Here is a 13,836-nt window from a genome sequence, read left to right as displayed (position 1 = left end):
TGTTGGGTTTGGAGAGAGATGGGGGAGGAGGCTTGGGTGGAACCTCCACCAGAACATCCCAGACTCTTTGGGTATGTGGATGCCAGGGGCTGGGGTGAAGCTTCCCCCAGAACAGTTGTGTCTCAGAAGACCAAAGAGGTAGAGCTTAAAGATCAAGGAGGAAAAACTGAGCCCAGGACCAACAAGGGCAGCGGCAGAGGCAGACAGATGTGTGGCCTCGGGGTCTCCAGCAGCAGCTGTCACTGGATCAGTTCGGCAGCAACGGGAACAGAAAGGGCTAAAGGAATGGTTGATCATCCTCCACCAGATGGGGTGACACCCCCAGTGCTGCGCCAGACCTGGAGTGTGTGACGTTCTTAGACGTTTCTCATCCCCTCCCCCCCCCCGCACCGAAACAGAACATATACACAACAACAAAAAGATGCTGTAAAAATTTCATTGCCACCCACACATCTCATAAACTGTGAAGCCACGAAAGAGCTCCTGGATGTCCAGCATTAATAATTTTATGGGGCAGCTCTCCAAGACATCCTGAAAGAATAACTAATAAAAAGCAATTGTAAAAAAAAAAGCTGAACAAAATATAGAAAAACTGGATGGGAATAAACCATGCCTGGTGAATATCTATGTTGTAATGCTAAGGAAACAACCATAAACGCGGGGCAGTGGTTACCAAATCCCTGATATAACAAACCCCCACAACTTAACAAAACACTTGTCTGGAATTACAGCCCTCTTTTATGTGATTTGTACACAAGTTGCTACTGAACTCGAGTCATGTTCCATTTCATTCCACGAATATTTTTGGTGAGAAGCTAGGAAGAGCTGCCCGTGCTTGCTCCCAAGGAGACAGAAATGAGTCACAAGCAATCAGTGCCTTCAGAAGCTCACAAGATGTTTCTCTGTCACCAGGCTGGCTGCCACAGTAATAAGGAGAGGGACTCCATCTGTGTGGGTTAGCAATCTACACATGGAGGTAGAAGGCAGTCGGTATCAGGGGATGTGTGAATACATTTAAAATGATGGTAAAGAGCATGTTGGGCACACAGCTAGATAAACGAGTTTGGAAACATTTTAGAATATGTTGGAATAAATAAGAAATATAAGCAAAGGGTCACAGGATGAATACTGTCCAAAAAAAGATTATTGAAAAACTGTGGCCTTCACTGGCAGTAGGTTCAGGATCTATCCCTAGTGCATGAACTGGCTTTTTGGAGCCCAAAATTTCCTATGGAAAGATACCTTGCTCAGCATAGACACAGTGGGTGGGTGGCTGGTTGGGTGGGGCTTGATCAGGCCTCATCATCCAATGGGACAGACTTTACTGACTCCCCATGGGAGGTCATACCCTCTCAGAGGAGCAGATAAGGAGTGGGGTGAGGGAAAGCCTTGGATCCCCAAATCAACACACAACACTTATATTATTTATAAAGCTGTTGGCCAATGACTACGGCTTCTTATTGACTAGCTCTGTCTTAATTATTAACCCTTTTCTATTAATCTATGTATTTTCACTTGGTCTTGGCTTACTGGAGAATGCCTCGCACATCCTCTCTTCCTGGGTTCTACATGGCGACTCCGGCTGCCTATATTTCCCAGATTCCTCCTCATCTCCTAGCCCTGCCTGTACTTCCTGCCTGGCCAATCAGCCAATCAGTGTTTTATTCATCAACCAATAAGAGAAGCATGTATACAGAAGGGCGTCCCCCATCAGGAAGGGGGGAGGGGTGATGGCTGAACTGGGATGGGTATGCAAATAAAAAAGTAAAATAAACACGGCGGTGGTGGCGCACGCCTTTAGTCCCAGCAGAGACCAGCAGATCTCTGTGAGTTCGAGGCCAGCCTGTTCTGCACAGCGAGTTCCAGGACAGGCTCCAAAGCAATACAGAGAAACCCTGTCTCCAAAAAAAAAAAAGTAAATCCATTTTTTAAAAAAGAAAAAAATTGAAGGAAATGAAACAAACAAACAAAAAACCACTGGGAGCAAAGAGCCGTTCGATGCAGAGCAAGCTCAGGCCTCAGCTGGGACCTGGGTCTTTATGTAATCTCCCGACCTTTTCCTCCCACGTATGCCCAGTAAGGACAAAGGGACAAGGAAACATCTGATGTGGGTCTGAGGGAGAAACAGGAAGTTTTAAAACTTAGATTTTTATCCTTTAGGAAAACATCGCAGGGCTAGAGATTTGACTCAATGATAGGGTGCTTGCCTAGCATTCCTAAGGCCCTAGGCCCAAACAAACAAAACAAGAATATTACAAAAAATATGGAGGGCTGGAGAGATGGCTCAGTGTTTAAGAGCACAGGCTGCTCTTCCAGAGGACCTGGGTTCAATTCCCAGCACCCACATGACAGCTCACAACTGTCTGTAACTCCAGTTCCCGGGGATCTGAAACACTCATGCCAATATCCATAAAACAAGATTAGATAAATTAGTTTTTAAAAAGTGTGATATAAGGCCGAATGTGCTATGGTGCATACCTGTAACCCAGCAGAAGCTGGAAAACCTGAGTTTGAGGCCGGATTAGGATTAGGCCCTAGAGTAGCCTCCAAGCTGTGGGGACGACATGAAGTGTCGTCTCCAAAAGCAAACCAAACAAAAGGAAGATCATGTTTATATCCTGTTCCCTGATCCATCTGTCAGACATATTTTTAAAATATAACACCCCTGACCTTAAAGCAGTCTTCAAGTGCCATGGATGGCTCCTGAAAACACTGCCCAGTCATCACTGGGCTAGAAAGACCTTTTGTCCCTCCGAGCCCGCTCAGCACCGCAGGGCTGGAGGGCATGAATGCACTATAGGGCAGAGAAACAGCACCGGTTCCACAGAGGCCCATGCTGGTCACAGCTCCCCCTCCCCGCCAGGGCTACTCCAAGACCTCACTGGCACACACCTAACAACGCAGATGGGTCTGCTCTTTGTCCCCACCCTTTGCCGGACAACAGCGCTCCCTCTTCCCACTCCAGCCCAGGAGGTCTTGACAGTCTTGTCGGGAGTCTATCTTTAATCTTTAGTGTTCTTGTCCTCGCTCTGCTTGCCTGGACCCTGGCCTTCTCCTGGCCTCCATCTCTACCTCCTCCTTTGGACACAAGATCCACCAGTGTCAGGGATGTGGCTAGCACTCGGCAGATGTGATCTGAAGCACAAAGATGACAAGAAGTGTCAGGGTCTGGCCTCCTGCTTCGCCTGGCCTCAGATCTCAGTGTGTCTGCATTGCTAGGACTTATCACTGTGCCACTGTGGACCCAACATCTGACAGAAATAGCCCAGTTTGGGGAAGGTTTGTGTTGTCTCACTGTTTCAGAGGTATCCACCCATCACAGCAGAAAGACAGGGTGGCGTGGCTCAGTCTGTGTCAGCAGGGGCATGGCGATGCGACCGCCAGGAAGCTCAGAGCAGCAGCAGTTGGAGACGAAGTGTCGCAGTCCTCCAGCATCCCTGCGTCTTAAAGGGTCCTCGGGATCCCCCAGAATTACACGACCAGCTGGGGAGCAGATGCTTGAAAACGTGGGGAGGTCATTTCAGATTCAAACTAAGAATATCCCTTCTCAGGGTGCCATTCTTGCCCCGACTCAGCATCGCAAGGCAAAGCTACTCTTCCCATCTTCTGGCCATGCGACCCACAGTGCATTAACATGCTTGTGTCCCTCACTAACACCAGTGTATGAGCAGAACCTTCCTTGTTCTCCAATGAACCTCCGCAAACCTGGCAGCCAGAAAGGGGAACCAACTTCCTCTTGGATACTGGCCATTGTTGAGTGATTTCCCTTTGTTGTATCACAATAGTCCTAGAAGGAACACTCCAGTGCCCAGAGATGCTGCCTAAGGTCACACGCGGGAAAGGATGCAGCCAGGTTATCGGCTTGACATCCTTGCTCCATCACGACTTTAATCTGAGAGGCAAAACCATCAGGGATGATTCACCGTGATTTGTTTCTGAGGACTGGACCTTGTGCTGTAGCAGAAACTCCTGTTCTATGCAGGTCTGTTGCTTCTTTGTCCACTACCAGAGCCTTACAGTCAGCCTGGCAAGTAATTGGCTAAGGAGGCTGGGCATGAAGTAACCTCAAAGAGGAACCAGAGCCACGGGGGTGAGCTGGGACTCTTCATGATGGGCTGGAAACCATGTTGGCATCTCTCCATCTCCAACCTCCATCTGAATGTAGCTTCCAGGTGCTACAGACCACTTTGTCAAGAGCAAACACACCTTGGCCCAGGGGCCCAGATGGTGAAGGAAATCTGGTAGGATCTGCAGGAACCTGCCACCAAACGCCAACCAGGTAAGGCCACAAAGAGCTGTCAGTGGCCCAGCCGCCACAGTCCCGTGCCCTGCCCTGATCTTCTGGGAATAAGGAGAGTTGACACTGCACTCCCTCCTCCCAAACCATGGGCACAGGGTCTTTTGTGAAGCAAATAACACCCAAGTCTACAGGCAAGGGACTTCTAGAAACCCTAGCTCCTGTTAGTCTAAGAGATACAGTACAAACCGACTTCATTCCCTTTTCTAATTGTGTGTGTGTGTGTGTGTTGTTTTGAGACATGGTCTCACTATATGGCCCTAGATAGTCTGGAATGTGGTAGCTAGACCAGGCTGGCCTTGAACTCACAGAGATCCACCTGCCTCCGCCTCGAGTGCTGGGATTAAAGGCATACACCACCCTCGGCTTCCCTTTCCTAGTTTCTTTGCTATTAAAAATTAAAATAAGATTTCCTCTCCCTGACACCCAATTGTATACCGTTGATAGAATGGTATGTAATATATTAATCTCCCATTGATTCCCCGTTTGCAGCGTTCACCCATGTTAGCACCCTTCTCAAGCCCCTCTGCCACACAGCCTCCACTAATAACATTTCCTGACAGCCAAGCATATTGTTGAGTGCTTTACACGACAAATGCATTTAGTCCCCACAGCATCCATATGCTACAGATACTGTCTTTCATCTCCCTTTGGAAAGGAGGAACTGCACGGGACTAAAACTGAGACATTGCAAGTGTAGATGTATGCTGCGTGGTGAATACATAATTACAGCTCCGCACACCAAGCCCATGGTCATGTCCACCTCTTGTGTTTTTAATCCTTATCTGTTTAACTCTACAACCTGTTCTCAAACCCAGAGTGGCTTCCATTATGTGCAAACTAATGTGTTGGCCTGGTGGAGCATATGGTAATTAATAGTCTGTTTCTTGCCTTTGGTGGCTTACCAGTTGCTAGAGGGTTGTGTATGCCCACAACTGCCACCTCAGTCTGTCACCATGGAGACCAGTATCTGACAGAAACAACCTAAGGGAGAAAGAATTTCTTCTGCTCACAGCTTCAGAACTTTCCTTCTATCATTGTGGGGAGTAGGTGGTAGGTCAACCCACATCATATGGACAGGAGGCAGAGCTAAGAAATACAGGAAGGAGCCAAGGCACTGTCAAGCCGCTAGGGACCTATGTCCTCCATTTCAGCCCCATCCATTTTTCACCATCTCAACAATACCATCATATTTGTGATGGTCGGTGTACTCAATTTGATACAATCGCCCAGCATTTAGAGTAAGGCGCTCCTTAAGGCAAAATCCACATCCTGATTATCTCTCTTGGCAGCTGTGGGGGTGGGGGTGGGGGAAGGTTGTGCAAGCAAGCAGTTAAGCAGAAGCTAAGATAAGTGGTTATCTGGAAGAGGGTGTGTTCTGCACAAGCAGGCCATTTGATAAAAGCTAAGTTATCTGGGACATCTCGACCTTGGGATCCTAGAATAGAGTCGGGTAACTTCACAGGGCTCACAATCAAGGACTTGCAGTTAACAATTGTAGTTAAACGCAATGGCCTCAGCAAGAATACAAGATGGAGGAACCTTTGTACTATCTTGCCCTGGGAAGACCTGTCTTATTTGTGAATGTGGCTGTTTCCTAGTTGGGATCCTGGACTGTATGAAATAGAGAAAGTGAGCTGAGCAACAAGTATTTAGCTTTCTCTGCTTCTTAACTGTGGATACAATGTAGCAGGTTTCTTCAAGCCCCTGTCCTGTAACTTCCTTGCTGAGATGAATTGTAATCTGCAACTGTGGGCTGGAACAAACCTTCTGTCCTGAAAGGTGCCTTTGGCAAGGTTTTGTTTTTTTCTTTAATTGAGCTATACGTTTCCCCCCACTCCCCTCTCCCCCTCCTCTCTCCCCTTCCGCCCTCCTCCTTTGGCAGGATATTTTATCACAGGAACAGCAGAAGAAACTAAGACAATATTATAAGTCCATCCCATGATTAATCCATAGGTTAAATCAGAGCCAGGACTTTTAAAGGGGCTGTCTGTCTGTCGCTATGCAACTCTACACAACTCGCAGCGACAGTGGCTATGGGCTGCACCGGGCGGTAATGGGTGATGGCATAAGCTGCTGCTACCAAGTCCCTGAAGGGCAGGAAGGGGGGTGGGCAGGCAGGCTGCCAAATATATAACAGTAACAGTTTGGGATCTATGAGATGGTTATGATATGTCAGACTGAGCTTCCTAAACTCTTTACATTAACTCATTTAATACCTGCAATATGATGTGATTTCTAAGTCCTATGAAGTCTGTATCACAATTCAGTCCATCCTATAGACGAATACCTGAAAGAACATAGAAATTAAATGACTTATTCAAAGATAGGGCAGTCACAAACAGAGTGCCAGGGAGTAACCTATGGCATCATGTTTCCATAGGTTTTGCTTTTAGCAATGAACTATTTTGGTTGCTGTCTTAGTTAGGGTTTCTATTGCTGTGAAGAAACGCCATGACCACATCAACTCTTATAAGGGAAAACGTTTCATTGGCGAGGGGGCTCACTTACAGTTCAGAGGCTCAATCTATTACCATCATGGTGGGACATGGCTGCATGCAGGCAGTCATGGTGCTGGAAAGGGAGCTGAACATCCTACATCTTGCAGGCAACAGGAAGTGGTCTGTCAAACTGAGGAAAGCTTGAGCAAAAGAGACCTCAAAGCCCTCCCTCACAGTGAAGCACTTCCTCCAGCAAGGCCACACCTCCTAATGGCGCCACTCCCCCTTGGGATTACAGTCAAACTACCAGTTACTGTGTATCATCTATTGACCTGGTCAAAGCAAAGTTTTAACAATGCTCCATTTGGTTACTATGTATAATTCTGTGTCCTTTCTGGAGTAGCAGTTATAGGCCCCCAAGGGTACACTGAACTCTGATAGGGAGGCTATAGAAGAAACAAAGCAATACTCGGCTGCCGGTGCTTTACTTGGGCATCCTCCAGAGTTAGAGTAGATTTTTTTTTTTTCAGTTGATGGGCAGGTCAAACAGGGACTACACTAAAACTTTGCTCCACTGCAGGTAAAAATAAAATGTTGCATCTGGGCTGGAGAGATGGCTCAGCCGTTACAGGCTAGTCTCACAACCAAAAATAAAATGCTGTGTCTAAGTTACTCCATGTAGCTTCAAATACAGTGCAAAACAATAAGGGTGGGCATAGAGGCAGAAAGTAATGTTAACACACTCACCCAAGAAAGACCACAGGTTTCTTAGAGTGTGAGGTTGCCAAAGGGAGACGTTGGCTCTTGTAGACTGTAGGCTACACGAAGGCAGGGATTTAGCTTGTGATGCTCCCCATGGTACTCCCTGGGCAATACTTAGCTGGCACGGAGTAAGTAATAAATAATTGGTGGGTGAAAGAGTGTAAGAGAGCAGAGCAGGACAGAAAAAGGTGCACTCCCACAGTGACGTAACCCTGAAGGGAGACCACAAACAGAGTGATAATGGATGCTTTCACAATCACTGCGGTTCACCATCATTATTATGGCTATCACTATTATTATTTTCCTTCACAACTAAATGTGACTTTTTAAAGACTCAGGTAGTACTTTCAATCCATTTACTTCTTCCTGTGTACCATCAAAATTATCCAGAAGTCCATCAGAACTCAATTACTGTAGGAATGCTACCCTACTGACAGTTGCTCACCCAAAAAAACAGAAGAACTGCTCTGTTTGAATTTCGGCAGACAAGTTATAGCAAACAGGAAACACAGTCACAGTTTCTACAGAGCTCCTTCTGAAAGACACACTCACACGAAAGACAATAAAAAAGATAATGGAACAAATTTTTATAGTCATATAGCAGAAACTGTTGCGTTCTTGTCTTAAGTAGAGAGGGTTTGAGTTAAATCAAAAATCTGTTTCATGATATCGAGGGACAATCTGTGGAAGTCAGGGAACAGACTTGGTCTCGAAGTGTCTGGCTTTCACTAACGATTTTCATCTCTCTGACTGAAAATAGTGAGCTGTCCATTCTAGAGCATCATAATGATGCATTCTTCTTTCCTTTCGATAGAACTTAACAGATCTGGTTTGACAGTAGATATCTGATTTGGGAGGAGGGGGTCCTCATTTGAAAAAAAAAAAACAACAACAACCCAGCCCCAGCACTGAGGGGGAGACCAGGAGAACTGGGCCTAAGATCATTGCCCTAAGCCCAGAAAGACCTCAGGAATAACAAATATATAACCACAGAGGGGCTGAAGAGATGGCTGATGTGCTCTGGCTTGCTCTTCTAGAGAACCAGGACTCAATTGCTATTACCCACAGCCCACAACTACACGGGACTCCAGCCCCAGAGAAACCCAATACCCCTGTGCTCCCAGGAGCACCAGTACCCATGTGACATACACTCACACAAACATACACACATACACAAAAATAGAAACGAATAGACTCTACGCTTTGTGTGTATAGAACCACAATAAGACTGTCTTAATATATATGAAGATAGTATATGTGTTATAATATTCATAACAGATATTTTGTAAGTTTGTTATATTTAATTTTAAGATATATATTAAATATATATAAAGTGAATTTTCTTTGTCATGTTAGATGAGTTATTCATAAGCAATGGATCTGAGTTTTTTTTTAAGTGCTATTTATTTATTATGTATACAATGTTCTGCCTACATGTGTGCCTGCATGCCAGAGGAGGGCACCAGATCTCATTATAGATGGTTGTCAGCCACTTTGTGGTTGTTGGGATTTGAACTCAGGCCTTTGGAGAACCAGGCAGTGCTCTTACCTGCTCGTTGATCTCTCCAACCCTGGATTTTAGATTTTTATCAAAGGGGGACTCAGTCTTGACTGTGCCATTGGCTGGCTAAGTGACCATGGGTGCATTTTCTTAATCGCTTAATGCTCATTTGTAAAGATGGAAATAATACCCTCTTCCTTCTAAGCTCTTTAGGAAGGTCTTATGAGAAATATATGTAAATTATACAGATGTGCAATTTGTACATTTGCATATGTAAGTTCTGGCCTGGCAGGGGGATCACTCTGAGTTAGGTAAATGACATCACTGATCATCTGAAACAGTCATCCAACAAGAAATGGGTATGGTCTTGCACTGCATCTGCTCTCTTCTCCACGCAAAGAAACAGAGACAGATGAGTTTCCATCTCACAGCGCTTCCAATCAAGCAGAAACATTGGCACGTGACCACAGTACTCCCCTTTCAGGGTGTGAGACTTGCTGGAGTTAAGAAGTTAGTCAGCGAGATTCCTGGTTGAGAGCAGTTGTCATTCATCTCCTGCAGGCACCCTGAGCTATTTGCTTTGCCTCTGAGTCCTGCAGGGGAAGGCCCCAGGTGTGTGATACAGGTGCAAGGGTTTATAAAGCACCCCAAAGAGCTGAGCTTGTTAGCCTTGCCATGGAATACCTGTGGCAGCCAGAGGACAAGCTCTCCTACCACGTGGGTTCTGGGGATTGAACTCAGGTCATCAGGCTTGGCTGCAAGCTCCTTTACCTGTTGAGCCATCTTGCCAGCCCCCTCTATAAGAAACAGCAACCACATAGTTCTTTGTCCTAGAAGAAGGCATTACTTCATCTCAAGGCCGCAGGTGACACAGCTCCAAGGAATGGTGTATAGGGTTCCGTTCTTGGCACAGTCGGCCAGGACATGCAGGAGCACTACGGGCTTAAGGGGGATGTCCTGTAGTAACACTCTTCACCCATGGAGCGGGGGAGATAAGTACACGTGACTCATATGGCTGTGAGAATGAAATGGGCTGATACACACTGAAGTCCTGGGAATGAGAAAGGACGGCTGTGTAATGAGGCAGCACCCGCAGACTCCTATTGGGCGACAATTACCGAGATTTCACTCTGCAAGTCGCTGCTCAAATGTCCCTTGCCTGCAGTCTTTTTCATTTGGTAGCCGTGTGCAGAGCCGGCCATGCAGCTCAGAGAACATCCTGGGTTCAGTCCTCTAGCACAAAAAAAATAAGCAAAACTAAAACTACAATTTTCCTTGTTTCACATAAAAGACAACAAACAAACAAACAAAGGCACTTAAGGGCGTTATATCCCGAGACTGTAACTACTTGTTGCTGTGACTGGATGTAACAGGTGGAGCTATAACTTTGGGTGGGGCCCTCTTTCTCCTTGTTTTTCTTTAGGGCACCTTGAGTATCTACTATGTTTGGCCACTGCTCAGCTGTAAATAAACTTCGCTCCCTTCTGTGTAGTCTAGGCTAGTATGTCCCTGACATCGGAGTATAATAGTCATGTAGAATGCCCGCGTCACCCATTCAGGCCAGCAAATGGGAAATACACAGAGGCTTTGCTACCATTTCATTAAATATGAGACACGTTGTCTAGTTTTCTGTCAAACTGACACAAACTAGAGTTGTTTGGAGAAGGAGTCGTACTTGAGAAAATAATTCTATATGATTGGCCTCTAGACAAGCCTTTGGGGCATTTTCTTCATTAATGATAGTTGTGGGAGAGTCCAGACAAGGTGGGCCACGCTGCCACGGACATGTGGTCCTGGGTTGAATAAGAAAGCAGGCTGGCCGGGCATTGGTGGTGCACACCTTTAATCCCAGCCCTCGGGAGGCAGAGGCAGATGGATCTCTGAGAGTTAGAGGCCAACCTGGTCTGCAGAGCGAGTTCCAGGACAGGCTCCAAAGCTACAGAGAGACCCTGTCTCTAAAAACAAAACAAAACAAGCAAACAAGCAAGGCAGGCTGACCAATCCATAGGAAGCAATACAGGAAGCAGAGTTCTTCCATGGCCTCTGCCTCAGTTCCTGCCTCCAGCCTTGAGTTCCTGTCCTGAGTTCCCTTCAAGATGTACTCTAACCTGCAAATGGAAATAAACCCTTTCCTCCCCAAGTTGTGCTGGGTCATGGTGTTTACCACAGCAATAGAAGAGAAACTAAGACAAGCGTACAAAGATCAGCCATCAACTACCTTAGTGGTCATTAAAAGTCACTTTCATATGACAATAGCCAAAGCCACTTGTGCACCATTGTACAAATACTCTGCACAATATACATAGATATATACATACATATATATATATAATTCCTAAACTCCAAGTTGTCAAAATGAACCTGAAAAGGGAAAACAAAGATGTAGAAAGAACTTGGTGGCTTCAAAACATAGTACAAAGCTACAGTAATCAAAACAGCATGGTATGGCTGTAAGCACAAGACCTGAAGAGCAGGAGAGTACAACAGATAGTTCAAAAAGCAACCCTCATCAATACAGTCAGATTATCTGTGACAAGGGGACAAAGGTGACACAGTGTTGGGAGGGAAGACTGCCCCCTGCTCAGTGGCGCTGGGGACACCGTATCTCCATATCCAAAAGGAATGAATGTAGACCCATACTGTGCACCATGTACAAAAGCTTACTCAAAGCAATTAACAACTACGCTTAGGCCCTAAAATGATAAAAGAAGAAGAGAGCAGGGAACCATTGGATTTGGCACGGATTTCTTGGAAAGGACCCTAAAAACACAGGTAACAAAAGCAAAAAAATGAGCAACAGGGACAGCATTGCACATAAGAACATGTATGTAAAAGGGATGGCTCTGTGCGTAGAGGTGCCTGATGCCAGTTTGAAGATCTGAGTTTGAACCCCAGAAATTTCATGGTGGCCTGAACTGATTGTTGTTCACACACACACACACACACACACACACACACACACACACACACACACACAAAAATAGGTGACTACATGGAAAACATGGAACTCCTGTGTAGCAAAGGAAGCAATGCCCAGAGTGAAGATGAGCAGAGAGGGTGCCTGCACTGCTCTGCTACTAAAGACAGACACACCCACACACAAGCAAATACACCGTTTTGTTTTCTTCTTAAAGAAAGGGAAGTTAAAACGCTGCAGCCCAAGGATTACCACCGGCCTGTTTGAAAAGTGTTCAGCATTTTGCTAGAAATCGTTTTTAATCCGTTGGACCTCTGAAGCTCCCACGGTTTATTTTTCATCATCTGCCTTTTTTTTTTTTTTTTTTTTTTTTCCCTGCATGGTCTGCCTTCCCAGGGCAGTGAGTCATAACTTTATCTTCATTATTAGGACTGCAAAATAACTCGCAGAGTGGTCATAGTAGTCTGACTTAAGATGCCTCCACCCCCGTGTGATTGACACTTCTGCCTGGATGGTTCTTTGCTGAGGTGGGCAGCGCTATACACCATAGAGCATAAGGTAGTGGTTCTCAACCTGTGGGTCACGACTCCCTCTGGGGTCGAATGACCCTTTCACAGGGGTCGCCTTAGACTGCTAGAAAACACATTTACATTACATTGCATTTACAAAACATTTACATTACAATTCGTAACAGTAGCAAAACTGCAGTTACAAAATAGCAACAAAAATAATTTTATGGTTGGGGGTCACCACAACATGAAGAATTGTATTAAAGGGTCACAGCGTTAGGAAGGTTGAGAATCACTGCTATAGAGTCTTCCACAGCAAATGCCTCCCCGCCAACTGTCTCAGGATAAGATGCCAAGAACACTTTCCCTAAGTCATAACCATCAAAAATAGCTCCAGGTATTGCCAAGGGTCTCTGGGAAGTATTGCCACAGACAGAATTACTGTAGTAACCAACCTGCTTATGTTGCAAGGGTAACTGTTTATAACACAATTGGAAGAACAGAAATACCATTTCCTGGCCTTGTCAGTCTTTTAAAAATCATGCTTAGCGATTAGCAAAACAAAACATTACCATTCCCTTTAAGTATGTAACGTTTTGATTGCTAGCCAGGTTGGTAACATTTAGTATTTTTATTGGCTATTTACATTGTTGCTTTAGGACCTGCCTGTTAGTGTCCCTTCCCGTTCTTCATTTCATAAGAGCTGTTGTTTCTTCTGCCTTCTACTATGTCAATCAGCCTTTGTTGCTATGACAAAACCTGAGAAAAACAACTTACAGGGGGGGAAAAAAGATTTATTTGGGTTCAAAGGTTCAGAGGGTTCAGAAGTACATAGACTCTTGGCTGTGGTGAGGCCTGTCACAGTAAGAACATATGACAGAAGGAAGCCACTCAGCTCTTTCCGCACAGGAAGCAGAGGGTGAGAAGAGGTAAAAAGCTGGAAACAACAAAAGCCATGCCCCAGGCCCAATCTTAGTTTTCATCATCTGGAAATAATGCCATCAATTATGCACACACCAGGGGATCGATCCATTGATGAAGGAAGTCAGCCCTCATGATCCAGACATGACCCAGCCTGTGGAGGACTTTCCTATGCAATCCATAACATCCGGTTTTCCTTTTTGTTGTTGTTTTTGTAAGCTTTATGCCAGGTTTACCCAAACATAAACCCCATGCTCCTGTATCGGCAAATTATCAGCCATTAGACTGATATGGTTCCACCTTGATCATTTCATGATAAAGGAAGATCACGTCTGAAACCTAAACAAGGGTTTTATTTTTCTCTATTAGTTAAACTTTTATTCTTCTGCACAGAAGTGTATTCTCAACCCTGATTGCAGGATGGATCTCTGGATTCTGTTTAGGCTTGCAATGAGATGAGAAATCCAGCATGCTTTAGGTGACATCAT

General features: G+C 45.4%; 1 protein-coding gene across 1 annotated transcript in view; it reads left to right on the top strand.

Moving 5' to 3' along the window:
• The first annotated feature begins 4,142 nt into the window (after window positions 1-4,142).
• Window positions 4,143-13,836, top strand: part of Cpm (carboxypeptidase M) — a 53,741-nt gene continuing 44,047 nt past the window's right edge. The window contains exon 1 of the mRNA XM_051176205.1: window positions 4,143-4,279. The gene's annotated coding sequence lies outside the window, so the exon portion shown is untranslated. The remainder of the gene's footprint in view (window positions 4,280-13,836) is intronic.

Source organism: Phodopus roborovskii, unplaced genomic scaffold (assembly GCF_943737965.1).
Source record: "Phodopus roborovskii unplaced genomic scaffold, PHOROB, whole genome shotgun sequence".
Classification (NCBI taxonomy): Eukaryota; Metazoa; Chordata; class Mammalia; order Rodentia; family Cricetidae; genus Phodopus; species Phodopus roborovskii.
Note: the sequence above shows the minus strand (reverse complement) of the source record. Positions and strands in the feature narration are given on the sequence as shown.